Source organism: Myiozetetes cayanensis, unplaced genomic scaffold (assembly GCF_022539395.1).
Source record: "Myiozetetes cayanensis isolate MyiCay16 unplaced genomic scaffold, myiCay2020 scf26, whole genome shotgun sequence".
Taxonomy (NCBI): Eukaryota; Metazoa; Chordata; class Aves; order Passeriformes; family Tyrannidae; genus Myiozetetes; species Myiozetetes cayanensis.
In genome coordinates this window covers 696205-711403 of record NW_026087477.1, presented here as the reverse complement: position 1 = coordinate 711403, position 15199 = coordinate 696205, and the positions used below count along the sequence as shown (strand labels likewise).

General features: G+C 57.6%; 1 protein-coding gene across 2 annotated transcripts in view; it reads left to right on the top strand.

Annotated features, from left to right (window-relative positions):
- The first annotated feature begins 6236 nt into the window (after positions 1 to 6236).
- Positions 6237 to 15199, top strand: part of LZTS3 (leucine zipper tumor suppressor family member 3) — a 48432-nt gene continuing 39469 nt past the window's right edge. For both annotated transcript variants that reach the window (XM_050321054.1, XM_050321051.1), the window contains exon 1: positions 6237 to 6449. The gene's annotated coding sequence lies outside the window, so the exon portion shown is untranslated. The remainder of the gene's footprint in view (positions 6450 to 15199) is intronic.

Below are 15199 nucleotides of genomic sequence, written 5' to 3'. Positions count from 1 at the left end.
GTAAAAAGGAAGGTGATGATGTTTTCTCCCCGAAGCCTTTCCCTGGCAAAGAGCCAGAGATTTCCACCTCGCCCAAGTGGCTGATCTGGTGAGCCTGGGGTGAATGCCACACAACACAGAGCTGGAAGTGTTCATTTACCACCCAGAGGAGCGGTGGAGAGATGCTAAAATTACCCCAGAAATCTGTCCTCTGTCAGTAGGAAAGCTGGCTGTGGCCAACCTGACACCAGTGTGGATATGGGCATGAACCAGGAGCTGGGGAGGGGGATGGAGGTCAGGACAAGTCTCTCCATTCACTTCTGCAGGGATGAGAGAGGCAGTGAAGCTTTCAGTGGGAGCCTTGGGAATTTCTCCATGAAAGGACTGTGATGGATCTGGTGTGGTGCTGACAGAGGAGATGGTCTGGGGCGTGTGCCTGCCCTGGCCAGCTCTCTGGGCTTGCATCCTTGGATTCTCACCTGGAGGAACCCCTGAGACTCCTTCCCAGCAAAGGCAGCAGGGTGTGTCCAGCACAGGGAGCTGAGATGGCCAAAACCCCTCCCTTTCCCACCTCAAATAGCTGGATGTAAACACCTGTCATAGAATCACAGAAGCTTTAAGTTTTGGAAAAGACCTCCGAGATTGAGTCCAACCTTTGGCCGAATGCCACCACTCCCACTGAAACATACCCCCAGGTGCCACATCCACTCATTTTTTGGACACTTCCAGGGATGGTGACTCCACCACTCCCTGGGGAGCCTGTTCCAGTGATTAACCACTCTTCCAGTGAAGAAATCTTTCCTAATGTCCAGCAAAAACATCAACTCAGATATCTCAGTAGCAAGGGAAAACAGGCACCACCACCACAGGTGATGCTGATGGGGACTCTGTGCCGTGCCTGCCTGCTCTGTGCAGGTGACTCAAACACCCTGGGGCACCCACAGCGCTCTTGGGCAGCTGAACTGGGCTCAGATAACACAGCCAGGGCAGACTGGAGAGTGGACACCAAGGCAGCAGGATGACACCAGCCACGGGTGACAAAGAGCCAAGGCACTCAGTCATCTGAGGCTGCCTGAGCACAGCTGAATCCCAGGCCAGCAAAGCCCTCACTGCATCAGCTGTTATTTCCTTTCATGCTGGATCAAGGCCTACAGGCTATTTTTGCTGCTGTTCTCACTGCAGAAGCCGGGTGTCTCGGTGACACCTCCCTGGGGAGTGACAGAGCCCCCAGGGAGCAGAGAGTCTGCACCCTCCTGTGCCCCCTGGAATGTCAGACACTGCAGTCTGAAAATCACGGGATCACAGAACAGAATCATGCAGTGGTTGGGGTTGGAAGGGGCCTTAAAGATCACACAGTTCCCCAACCAAACCCACCTGCCATGGGCAGGGACACCTCCCACCAGCCCAGGTTGCTCCAAGCTGGCCTTGGACACTTCCAGGGATCCAGGGGCAGCCACAGCTTCTCTGCCCAACCTGTGCCAGGGCCTCCCCACCCTCCCAGGGAGAATTTCTTCCTAACAGAGCAGCCCTTGATGCCCAGATCTTTGCCACAAATGAACAACTCCCAAATGATCCCGAGAATGGCCCTGCAGCACTCCCAGCCATGCACCCCTCCCAACACACTCCCAAAACACAAGGCCCCTGCTCCTTCCCCGCTGAACACGAACCCAAAGAGGTGTAAAGCTGCCAAACCCGAGCTCTGCCTGAGGCTTGGCTTGATGGATGGCAGAGCTCAGCTGGGAGCTGTTTGATTTGGGTGAAAGACACTGTGTGGGAAGCAGCCCCTGCCTGAGCTCCAAGGTGTGTGTAGGAGCCAGCTCGGTTTCATCTCAGCTGACTCCGAGCAGCAACGTCGCTCTGCAGAAAAAAAATGAAATTCCAGGAGCTGTGGAGGGGGATGGAGGTCAGGACGAGTCTCTCCATTCACTTCTGCAGGGATGAGAGAGGCAGTGAAGCTTTCAATGGGAGCCCGGGAATTTATCCATGAAAGGGCTGTGATGGATCTGGTGTGGTGCTGACAGAGGAGATGGTCTGGAGTGTGCCTGCCTTGGCCAGTTCTCTGGGCTTACATCCTTGAATTCTCACCTGGAAAAAGCCCTGAGACTTCTTCCCAGCAAAGCCAGCAGTGTCCCTTCATCACTGAAACATGGAATGGTTTTTGGGTTGGAAGGGGCCTTTAATGGTCATTTAGTCCAACCCCCTGCCATGGGCAGGGACACCTTCCACCAGCCCAGGTTGCTCCAAGCCCCGTCCAACCTGGCCTTGGACACTTCCAAGAGGATCCAGGGGCAGCCACAGCTTCTCTGCCCAACCTGGGCCAGGGCCTCCCCACCCTCTCAGCCAAGAATTTCTCCCCAATATCCCATCTAACCCTGCCCTCTGGCAGTGGGAAGCCATCCCCCCTTGTCCTGTCCCTCCGTGCTCTTGCCCAAAGTCCCCCTCCAGCACCAGTTCTTCGAAGTCCTTTAGACTTGGAAAGGATACAGGTACAGATACAGGTTTGATACAGAACCCCATACTTTGCATGAAAACCCAAAGATCTCAATTTCTGCTCCTTCTCCTCGAAGTCCAACCAAAAGCTGGAACCATCAACACCCCCAAGGGCTGCTCGTGGCCTCCTGCATCCCCCCCTTTACTTGGAGAGACCTCCTTGGTCTCGAGCGTGTTCAGCCTGCCATGAAGCTCTAGCTGGTGATGAGGCAGCCCTTGGCACCGATATTTCCGAGCACCCCCAAACCATCTGCTCCAGCTTCATCCCTCTTCTGGGTCCCTGTGAGGAGGAGGAGACTCCAGCTGAGAGAAAGGGACAGGCCGCCCACTTGTGCTGAGTAACCATTGCCAAATTGGATGCCAGCACACACACACACACACACACAGAGAAATATTTCCACCGAGGTTGCTACGAACAATGGGCTCTTGATTATTTGCTGTCTCCAACACATATGCCTTTGGCAGGTCTCCACGGGGGGAACAGGCAGTCCAAGCACTGACCCTCCTGCTCTCAGGCCATTCCCACATCCAGCAGTGCCAGCTGAGGGGGTGTTTCACCAGCCAGGAACAGGACGCGATCCCTGGCCCTGGGAGTTTGCAACACGAGGGCTGGCACGTGGGCAAGGGCACAGCCAAGTCCTGAGCAGTGATGGGGGAGAAAACTCTGCCTCCTCAGACCCGGAGAGACCTCAGGGAAAGCTTGGCCATCTCCTCGGACGACCCCAACCCCACCTTGTTACCGTCTTCCTGCCCTTCCTTCAGGCCTTCCCGTGGCGTCTGGGAAGATGTGAGGGAATGTCCAGCCAAGGTTTGTCGGTCCTTTTTCCAAGGGCGTGACAGAGCAGGGACACCCTGGCTGGCTCTGTGCTCACATCCAGGTGGTGTCCTACCTGAAAGGTGAACACCAGCCATGGAGGAAGCACTGGAAGATGTTTGAACCCGGGAGATGTGATGAGTTGAGCAAAAAGTGCTGCTTGCACAAGATGAGAACCTTGTGAGATGTTTGCTAGCAGAGAAATCAGAGTGACTGTCCAGTGCTGGCCACTCCCTTAAGCAAAGTGGAAAAGGGACTGAGGTTCTTGGAAGCCAAGTGTTTGATCTGAACAATAATTGTGCTCCACAGAGGTCTTTGCTCAGCCCTAGGCTGGTTCCTCCCTTCCTTCTGGAGAAAGCCTTCCAGAACCCCCCTCAGCCCGTGGCTAGCCCAGCTTTTGCACTGTCTACAAATAGTTGGTGCGTGCTGAAAAGAGCAGATCTGAAACCACAGTTGGCAAATTGCACCAACAAGCATATTCTCAGCGAGGCATTGTTCCAGTTTGTATATGTCTGAAAAGAACTGTTCAGGCATATGTTAAAGTTGGCACCTTCTCCCTGGGACTCGCTGCAATCTGACGGCTGGAGCATGATAACCACAGCAAGGCACACAAAACACTCAGCAAATGAGGGAAAACAAAGTCCACTCGGGATGCTGGAGGGGCTGGGATGAGGACAAGGAGCAGAGGCACAGCACTGTCCTCTGGAGAGGGAGCTCTGTCCCAGCCAGAAGGCATCTGCAAAGCACTGCTTGGAAAGGGGTGAGGAGCAGGGGAGGGGAGGACAGCAGAAAACCTGCTGCCCCCAGTGCTACTCCCAGGATAATCCTTATAAAAGGGCTCAGCCACCGAAAAGGAGAGTGAACCCAAAGCATATGAGGTGTCCTGCAGGCTCTGGGCTCCAACCCACGCCGAAGGAAGCAGTGACTTGCTGTGGGAGTGGACTCAGTGGGGACACACAGCACACTGAGGGTTCTCAGCCTGGCAAAAATAAATCTCTCCCTTGGAGAGGCTGGAGAATTTTAGGGGGAAATATCGCCCTGGGCTTGCTTTTCCTTGAGTGTCCATGCACAGCTGCAGCTGGGGGCAGGATGCTGGGCTGACCTGGTGGAGCTGCAGCATCGTCAGGGCATCCTCTTGTGAGGTTAACTTTTGGCAGTGCTGGGTTAACTTTTGGACTCAACGATCTTAGAGGTCTTTTCCAACCTGAATGATTCTGTGACTCTGGTTCTCAGCTGCAAAACTGGCCCTGCCCCAGCCTGGGCATGATCCATCATTGGATGGGGGCACATGTGCAGATTCCTTCTTCATCCCCTCAGGAGCAGCCCAGTGGCCCTTGGAGAGGGCAGCTGGAGCTCATCCTCCCTCAGGTGTGGCTTTCTCCACGTTGGTGCTCAGTCCTGGAGGTGTGTGACCAGGTGAAGAACAGAGGGGGGTTTGCCCTTCCCTGGCATGACCCCTGGAAGAGGCTGCACCACCAGGCTCAGAGGAGACCAGGCTGCCTGTGAACACTTTTGGCCTCTGAACTGCTTTGCTTGGACAGGGATAACCCTGCTGGGTCCTGGGCACATCTTCATCTCCGTGGGGCAGTCCCAGGGTACATATCTGACTTGACCTTCTCTCCCAGCAGCTCTGCTCTCTCTCTTGGCCCTGCCAGGTTTCACAGCAAAGTTGTCCATGCAGGATCTGAACTGCTCCATTGCTTGGCAGTGCTGGTGGGAAGCAGCAGAATCCCATCCACAGGAGAAGTGGCTTTGTCCCGGGCTCTAATCCCGGTCCTCAAAGGTGACTGACTAAGTAAATCACAGAGCCTCAGCTGCCCTTTCCATCCCAGGAGGATCACACACAGCCTCTGGATCTCTGGCAGCCACAACCTGTGCACGGAGACACTCAGTGCCTGCAGTTGTGTGGGAGCAGCCGAGTGCCTGTCCGGCACCATTAGCAGGGATAATTAATTACCTGCCCTGCCATTTCACTGGAAAGCAGCAGAATGAAGTGGCAGCAATTCCTGCCTCTTTCCTCTCTCCTGGGACTCCTGGCAGGTGAGCAGGAGTGGTGTAAGCTCCATATATCCACAGAAAGGCCAAGGGAAGCAGAGCCTAATTGTGTGTGTGTTGCAGGATCTAAACTTGCTGCAGCAGCCCCAGTGCTGGGGTGAAGCTGGAGGCAGGGACATGTGCCACCAACCTCAGGAGCTTTTCCTTTTACTCTTCCTTCTGGCACCTCTCATTTCTCCTTGGAGAAGACAATTCTGTGCTGTGTCACTCTCAGGACCTGCCCTGCCTTCAGTTTGAGTCCTTGGCCACTTGAATGTCCCTTTTTTAGTTAATCTGTGTAAAAGAGAGTTCAGGGGGGGTTGCCCCCTCTGTGAGCTCAGGGGGTGGGAGCTCCCCACGAGATTAACTTTACTTCCCCATCCCATTCCCACTGGAGACCCCCAGGGGTTCAGGCTGTGCCCCCCAAAGGGCTCTACCCTTGGAGATGAGAGGAAATAGGGATCAAAATGAGATTTTCATGGTGAATGCAGGCTTGTCTGTCACCCCCCAGCCTTGTCTGTCACCGAGGGGCTGCCTGTGCCCCTCAAACCCCAACCGTGCCCCCGAGACAACCCCTGACCCCTTTCAAGGGGCAATGTCGGGGCTCAGTCATATTGGGGGAGCTCTTTTTTGGGGGGCACGAGGGCGATGAGACATGGTGAGGCTGCAGGGCACCGAGCCAAGGCACCACCAGCCCCCAAATATCCCCTGTCCCAGAGCCCTGTGGGGGAAGGGGACGAAGGTGGAGGGGTCCGTGGAGCATCCCAGCCTCCCCAGTCAGGTCCATGGGGACAGAGCCCTGTCCTGGGGGGGGGGGTGGCGAGGGAAGAGTTAAAGGCAAGGCGAGCAGATCCTCCTCCATCCTCCCGGTCCTCGCTGTTAGGCTGCCGCTGTGACAGGGGGTGGGGTCGGGGCTGGCCGCCGTTTGCCGCAAGAAGGGGGGGGAAACGTGGCTGCGAATGTGTGTGTGTGTGTGTGCGTGTTGGTGACACAGGACAAAATGAGATGAGACCCCTCGGACGGGAGCGGCCGCCCGGCTGCGATCCCTGATCCCTGCCCGCTGCCTGCCCGCTCCCGCACAGCGCTGCGATCGCCGCCGGGCACCGGCGCAGCCCCGGCATCCCCGCCAAGAGTAAGGCTCGGGGTGGGGAGGAACTGGGAGGAACTGGGAAGCGGCACTGGGAGTGGGGGGAGTGGGATGGGGCGCGGGGTGGCGGGGAGGGGGCTCTCTCGGGGGTGGGAGAGGTGTGGGGTGCACGGAGAGCGAGGTGGGGGACCTGATTGATGCTGGAGCTTCGCTCGCCTGAACCACCCACCCAGATGTAATTTGGGGGGAGGGGAGGATTTTGGGGAGGGGTGGGGGTGGAGGATGGGCTGCCAGCGCCGATTTCGGGTGTGATGGAGGGGAGGGAGCCTTGTTTGTGCCTAAAGTCGCGGCTGCCTGGATTTGGCCCCGCGGGGCCGTTGGGATGTGACAGCACCCAAAAATAGAGTGCGAGGCGGGGAGGAGCGGGGGGCAGACCTGTGTGCCGGGGCCAGGGCCAGGTTATTCCCCCTCCTCAGCCTTTCCTCGTCTTCTTTTTTATTTATTTCTTTATTTCTTCGGCAGTGATGTCAGGGAGGGGAGCGGTGGCTGGGGCTGGGGGTTGGATTCACGGGAAGGAGGTTGCTGGCGGCCGAGTGATTAACGTGCAGTTGCTGGGAATTATGTCATCTGCCTCGGTGCTGGGTGGCCCTCGCCCAGGAGTGGCGGTGGGGAGGGAGGGAGGACGTGGGGGGACGTCATGACACGGGGCTCCCCGCCTGGGGCTTCACCCAAGGAGGCACCGATGCCTGCCTGGCTCTGCGAGGACTCGGGCAGCCAGCGTTCCCACCCCAGCGTGGGGTTCCCCACTTGGGACAGCACCCCAGGAGGCACCGATGCCTCCCTGGCTTTGCGAGGACGTGGACTCTTGAGTGTTTCCCCCCGCCCATCGCAGCCCCCAAGCCACGGGCTCACGCTGGAGGGGCTGTGGGTGCACACCCACCCCGCTGCCCTCTGTCCCGGGGGGCCCAGACCCGCGGGCTCCCTCCCCACGCGGGAGAGGAGCAGGTTGTTGCTCCTCCCGGTGGCTCGTCCTGCTCGTTGGCCCGACAGCCGGGCTTGGAGCAGGCGGTGGAGGAGGGGGGGATTGGGCCGTAGGGAAGGAAGGATGAGGGTGGCAACCCCTCTGCCAGCTCCCCGGGAGAGAGAGGGGCTGGAGCTGCTGCAGTGCAGCACAGAGCCCCATCCGGGGCTGTGGGTGTGCCCGAGGGGCGCAGGGACCCCCCTCTGCCACCCCCTCCACTCCTCAGAGCCCAGGCGAGAGTCTGGGGACCTGTGGATGCCAGTGGGCCCCCCCCTCCCACCAAGGCTGGATGATCCCTCTGCTCCAGAGGCGGGTTTGGGCTGCTGGATGCTCCACACCCTCCTGGGCATCCCCCTGAGCGTTCCTTGAGCACCCCCTGAGCGTTCCTTGAGCACCCCCTGAGCGTTCTGAGCACCCCTTAAAATTCCCCCCTTAGCACTCCCTGAGCATCCCAGTCCTCTTCCCCACGTGGGGAGCTGGGGAAGGAGGGCAAGGCCTGTCAGTGAGCCAGGCACGGACCCCGCTGCACATCAACAACCTCTTCCCTCTGCTCCACACCTCGTGCAGCTCCATGAATCCCCGTGCAGCTCCACGAATCCCCGTGCAGCTCCATGGATCCCCGTGCAGCTCCATGGATCCCCGTGCAGCTCCACGGATCCCCGTGCAGCTCCACGGATCCCCGTGCAGCTCCATGGATCCCCGTGCAGCTCCACGGATCCCCGTGCAGCTGTGGATCCCCGTGCAGCTCCACGGATCCCCGTGCAGCTCCATGGATCCCCGTGCAGCTGTGGATCCCCGTGCAGCTCCACGGATCCCCGTGCAGCTCCGTGGATCCCCGCGCACCACGGCAGAGGGTCGGGCAGGGAGAGGAGCAGGCAGATGCAGGCAGGAGGGCTGCAGGAAGCTGTGGAGTGGAGGTAGGAGGGGAGGGCATGGCTGCAGCGGGTCATTTTCTGGCATTTTCTGCCCCACAACAAGAGGGGGGGGGGATGCCAACAGCTCCTTTGATTCGAGCTGGGAGTCAGCGGGTGCGATCCAAGCCGGGGGATGCCACTCGCCCCACGGGGTAACCTTTGGCAACTCCCTCAGCTCTCCGTGCTCTGCTTTCAACACCCTCCAGCACATCCTTCATCCTCCAACCCGCTCCGGCGGCGGATCGTGCCCCGCGGCCGAGCCCTCCGTGGAGGTGCTGGCACGTCAGGGGAGCTCAGGACCTCCGAGCACCCCCAGTTTGGGGCGGGCAGGGCTGGGAGGCTCCTGCATCCCGCGCGGTCCCCTCTCCCGTGCCCTCTCCGCGCGGGGCTCCGTGCGCCGGGCGGTTTGTTTATGTGTGGCCCTGGTTGGAGCAGCGGCGATCTGCCGTGGCTATATATAGCAGCGATGCTGTCATCCGAGTTCAGCCTGGCTGGGGAATTTATTTTCTGCAAAGGCTGCGAGGCGAACGGGCTGGAAACAGGCGTGGAAATGCCGGAGCGGCGTGATCCCCTGCCCGCGCTCACGCGAGGGAATGGGGCACGGTTCTCCCGAGTGGTGGCCTTGTGGTGACAACGGGGAAGAGGAGGGATGTGTGGAGGGGCTGAAATGGGCTCCCTGGGGCGGCGGTGGGCGCTTAAAAAGCAGCGCCAGCAGCTGCATGTCTCCACGCAGCAAAGAGATTCCCTCCTGCTCAGACTCTTCTCTGCTGGGTCGCTGGGCTGATGGCCCAAGGGACCAGCCCCCAGATCCAAAAGGGAGGAGGGGAAAAGCATCGGGAAGTCCGACGTGTGGTTGTAGGTATCTGGGAGACAGCAGCAGCTGTAGCTTGGGCTGGGAGAGCCCCACGGGGGCTGCAGCATCGGCCCTGGGCACCCGGTGCTGCGCCCAACACGGGGGCATCACCGCTGTCGTGGTGCACGATAAGGGCACCTCTGGTTGCCCATCCAGAGGGAAAACAGGAAGTAGGAAGAAAGATGGTCCCCTGACTTGCAAAAAAACAGGCAGATGGGGAGGGTGTTTTCCAAACGCGCTGTGAAAACCACGTTGCATCGGCAGGCAGAGGCGCTCGCTGAGCGGTAACTCCGTGTTGGAGCAGGAATGTGGATAAACCGGGCTGCAAAAAAAGTTTCTGAAGGGGAGTTATGTCCCGGCTGGGAAGGCTGAGAGTTAAGGGGGGGGGTGTTGCTGGAACTGTTGCAGGGCTTAAAATCTGCTTTGTGCTGAGGGGGAACTGAGCCCAGCCGTGCCCGGGGGCTGTCAGAGAAACCCGGCAAGCAAAGGGTGAAACACGGAGATTTCTTGTTTCCCTTCGCAGAGGATCTTTCCCATTAGTCATTCCTGTCACAGGAGCTGGCAAACACGGTTATTATTTGAGGGATCTGAAAGTGAAATGGAGGCACGAGGCCAGGAGCCCAGACATTCCTGCCCCTCAGGACGGGGGAGCTGGCAGGGACCCCCCAGCCCCTCCAGCTCATCCACGGGAAAAGCCTTTGGACTCCACGCTGGGTCAGTGGATTCACTGTCTGGCTCCTGCTTTCCACAGCCTGGGAGTTGTTCTCATGGAACCTGGCCTAGTGAGTGCCCATGGAAGGGGGTTGGAAGTGGGTGGTTGTTAAGGTCCTGTCCGTCCCAACCCATTCCAGGGTGATCCATGCAGGACACGGTGGCACCAGGAGCCATAGGGGTAGGCTGTGATGCTCCATCCTGGAGGTGGTGGTGGATCAAGGACTTGGAGATCCTGCAGTAAGCTGGGTGGTTCCCAACATGCATCCCCAAACTCAGCTCTCCCACCATCCTCATGCTCCCGTGGGGGAAAGGACCACATTGACACCTCCCAGGCAGGACAGGAAGGTCCATGCAGCTCCTTAAACAGCAAGGAAAGCCAACACAAGTGTTAAGGCAGCTCTCAGGAGGGAAGGATGGCTTATGCCTTACAATCCAGGTTTGGCTGGAGCCAAGAGCTCTCCTGGCAGAGGGAGCTGAAAGTCCCCTTGAGCCGCTGGAGGAGCTGCAGGAGCTCCTGCTCCATCTCAGTGAAGCTGCTGCAAGGCTGGGAATCAGCCTCACAGGGATCTTAGCTGAGTTTCTCTCTCCCAAAATTGGGGTTTTTTGCCATGAGTATGTGGATCCTGTTGGCTTTATCCAGTTCCTGAGTCAGAAAGATGAGTTTTGTCTGAGTCTTGCTGGGATTTGACCCACTATGAGGCTCGGTGGCCATGTCTGCCTTCCACCCCATGGCTGGCAGCTTCCTTCCCCCATGTGTACATGGAGTTTGGGAGTGGTCACAGGGGCTGGAAACATCCTGAATTTTCCTTTGGCTTAAAGGAGGAGGGCTCATGGGATAACACCACTCCAGCATGTGGAGCCTCACTGGAGGATGCCGACCGTGGGCAGCCCCTGTGTGCAGAAGGATCTGGGATGGCTTCACCTACAGCAGCCCTGAGCCTCCTTTTCTCCAGGCTGAGCCCCCCCAAGCTCCCTCAGCCGCTCCTGCTGCTCCAGCCCCTTCCCAGCTCCGTTCCCTTCCCTGCACACGCTCCAGCCCCTCAGTGTCTCTCCTGTCTGAGGGGCCCAGAGCTGCCCCCAGGGCTGGAGGTGCCTCAGCAGGGCCAGCACCGGGGGTGGGAACTGTCCTAGTCCTGCTGGTCATGTTATTTTTGATCCAAGCCAGGTGTCCTTGGCCTTCTTGGCCACCTGGGCCTACCTGGAGTGGACCACTGTAGGCTGGAATCCCCCGATCCTTTCCTGCCAGGGCAACGGAGCCCGTTCCCTTTGCAAGAAGCCCAGGAAAAAAGGCAATCAGATCATTAACACATGCTGCTCTTCACACAACCAACCTCACAAATATTTATCAGCTGGAGAAACACACGGGCTCGGAAGTTGCCAAGTAACATAACAAGAGGCGCTTTTAAATAAATATATGTGCGTCTGCGGGTGACGAATTAGCCAAATCCCTTGGGATGTGGCCCAAAGATATGTTTTCCTCTGGAAGCCCGGCACCAGTAATAAAAATAATGATCCAAGCCAGGGACTAAACCTGGGATAAGCAGTGACTGGCGGTGTGTCCAGCACTGGTTCCCTGCTGGGAAGGGCTGTGGAGCGATGCCCAGCGGATCTCTGTGCCTGCCAGGGACAGCCTGGGAGAAGGATGGGATGAGGGGGAGTTGTTTTGCAGGGGAGGTGAGAACAAGCCCAGGGCGCTTGGTTGGGTCTCATCCTGCATCCACGTGCCTCTCCTATATACCCATAGGACCGGTCTTCCCTATAGGGTCAGGATTTCAGGATATTTTGTTGTAGACCCTGTATGGCTCAGCAGACTTCCATGTTTCCTTCACTTCAGTCCCAAAGCTGTGTAGTAGGACTTAATGGACCTCTTGGTCTCCAAACCAGGTGTCTATGTCCCATAAATCCAGCAGGAACATTGCTTGTCCCAGCCTGCCCGGGCATGTTCTGCACTCTCTGGATGGCCAGGGTTTTCCTGACACTAAATCCAGCTAAATCCTTGCTTCTGAGGTGAGTTTGGAAGTTTTGGGGGTCATGAGGGGAGTAAGTGCTGCCAGAGGAGACCAGGTGGGTTTGTAGATGAATGGAGACCTCACCCTTTTCCTTCTTCCATGGGGAAACTCTGGCTTGTGGGATTGGGATTTCACAGAATCACAGAATGGTTTGGGTTGAGAAGGAGCCTTAAAGACCATCCAGTCCCACCCCTGCCATGGGCAGGGACACCTTCCACTAGCCCAGCTTGCTCCAAGCCCTGTCCAGCCTGGCCTTGGACACTTCCAGGGATCCAGGGCAGCCACAGCTTCTCTGGGCAACCTGGGCCAGGGCCTCACCACCCTCACAGTCAGCAATTCCTTCCCAATATCCCAACTAACCCTGCCCTCTGGCAATGTGAACCCTTCCTCCTTGTCCTGTCACTCCAGGCCCTTGTCCAAAAGTCCCTCTCCAGCTCTCCTGGAGCCTCTTTAGGCACTGGAAGGTGCTGGAAGGTCTCCCTGGAGCCCTCTCTTCTCCAGGCTGAACACCCTCAGCTCTCCCAGCCTGCCACCTCACTTGGTGGGGATGTTCCCACACAGATCCACTGTCTCCTCCCCACTTTCACCAGAGAAGGTTTTCATTTTGGGGCCATTTTGGGTTTCTTTCCTGCACCAGAACATGAGGAGAGACAACCTGGACATGAAACTGGTAGGCAAAGGGGGCTGTAAATGCCCCATCCCTGGAAACACTGATGGATGGGAGCTCCTCCCGAGCTCCCAGCCATGGCAGTGCCCCGCAGGCACGAGCTGGAGATGATGCACAGGGGGAGGTCGGAGCTTTTATTAGCCCAGCTGCTGGAGCTGGAAAAAAAAAAACCAGCCCAGCTTTCGGGCACAGGAGCTCATCTCCTTGTCCCTGCTTTCTAATTATATCAGCTGATCTAGTACAGGCTCGTTCCACTCCCCATGGACCGTTGCCTTCATTACATCCCCAGCTCTGCCCTTGGCAAGCACTTGGAGTAACAGCCCAGCCATCCCAGCCGAGGTGTTGGGATGGGGGTCTCAGACATTTCCCTGCAGCTCCTGCCTCCAGCAGTGCTGGGAATTACAAGGGAATGAGGGACAGGGGACAGGGACATGTTGGTGTTGGTTTTGGCCGGACCATTCATCTCACCTCCCAGACCGTGAGGTGGAAAGCCAGGGAAGGCTGTCCCTGTCATGGGGATAAGCTGAAGTGGCTGAGAGAGGCCAGGGAGGAAAGGAGAGGAGGGAAACATCCCAAAAAATCATAAGGGATGTTGGGATGAGACAGGCAGAGCTGCACTCCCACAGCACCCCACAGCTCTCCTCCCCCAGGCACTGTGGGAGCTGCCCAGGGCAAGGGTCTCTGGGAAAGATCAGCACCTGTTCTTGGCTCAGATTTCTCCCTCCTCAAAATAAATCCATTTTTTAAAAGGCCTCCGCCAGGAGATCCCACATCTCCATGTGCTCTCAGCTGAGAGAGGGCATAAATACCTGTCTCAGGAGCAGGCTGAGCACAGCCCATAAAGCTCAGCTCAGTGCCAGGCTCAGGGAGACCCTGATGTTCCCCACGGCTCTGGCTCCTCCAGTAATGTCACCAATAAATCCCTGCTGCCCAGTCTGGGCCCTGGCCAGCCACTGCACAGCAGGAATTTGCTCCCTTCCTTCCCCCTTCCCATGGAATGCTGCCCTCTTCCTCCTGCCTTGCCACACTCTCCCTCCCTCCCGGTGGTTTTCCAAGCCCCAGGGGCTGATCTCTTTGGGGATCGGGGTGTCCCCACCACCCGGGAGTGGTTTCAGTGCTGCTGAGCTCTGAGTGGGAAGTTTTTAATCTGTTTTGGGCTCTGCTGCTGGTGCTTCGTGTGGCCCTTGGCCCTGCAAAGCCGGGTTTCCCTCAGGGATTGTATGGAACGGGAACTAACCTGGGGACTATGAGGGGGTGTTTTAAAACCTGACCGTGTGTCTAAAGCTGTGCAATGTGCCACCTGCACCTATTTGGGGCAGGCAATCCCCCCTGCAGGCAACAGCCAGTCTGTTTTCCAGCAGAAAAACCTGGACAGACTCATCTCCCGTGGCTCTGGAGGGCTTTGTGACACCGCCAGGACCAGCCAAACCAACCCAGGCCCTTGTTGACATTCCTCAGTGCCAGCCAAGGGGCTTTGCCCTCCCCTCCACGCTCTCAGGGGCCAGAATTAGCTTTTAATAATAATATTTAATTTAAAAAAAATTAAAAAAAAAAAAATCCCTGGGCAAACAACCCGGCCCTGGCGCCCGCCGGGATGGCAAACACTCCCCGAGGGGCACCAGGTGTGGTGCATTCCTGATAGCTGGGGAAGAAAAGAGGGATTATTTTCCCTCTGGACAAAACGTGCAGGGGGTGAGCAGGACTGGCCAGCCCCGGGTCCAAGCAGGGCTGGGTCGTGCCCAGCACTGTGGGAGGTGGGTCCTGTGGCTTTGGGAAGAGGTTCCCTCAGCCAAGCCCCGGGCTCCGGGGGTGATTAATGGTGCCATTGCTTTGTTCCACGCTGTTTCCTCCCGGCGGAGGTTCGGGATTTCAGGCGATAAAAGGGATCTGTTTATTTTAAAAAACGAGTCCTGCAAGTCACCTGAGCAGCCTCCCCGTGCCATGAATGCCCATGTGGCCAGCTCTGCTGTCCCAGCACCGGGTTGTGTGGATGCATCCAGCGCTCACAGGTTATTCCTCAAAGCTGAAAAGCTTCATTTTTCCTCCTTTAATGAACTTTCCCATCAATCTGTTGGTGTCTTCCCCCCTCCTCCTTAGCAGGGAAGCTGAGGACAGGTAGAACAACAGCCTTACAGCCCCAAACCCGGCTTTGACCAGGACAGGAAACAGGGAAAACCCTTTTCTTCAGCTCCCCACCCTTAGCTCTGGAGTGAAAAGCAATTTTGCACCTCTCCAGGGTTTTAAAGACAGGCAGAGATTTGGGCTGCAGGATAATGTTTCTCCGGGCCAGCTGCTGTGATAAAACCAGGGCATCTGTCAGCTCCAGAGCAAAACTCCCCTCCTGGAAGCCCAGCACAGCACTACAGCAGGTGTCCCTGTCCTCTGAGGTGACACCAGCACATCACCCCTCCCAGCAGAAGCCACGTCTCCCTTTCACACCCCGCTGTGGGAAGAAGAATCCCTTCATTTCCTTGGGACACTTATCCCGTAAGGATCTCGATCCCCGGGGGCGAGCGACAGAAACACCCTTTAAATCCATCACAGAGGGCTTAGGGCAGGATTAGCAGATGTCTCTGCAGGCTTTACACCAGGCTCTGGCTCCGGGTGGGAATTGTTC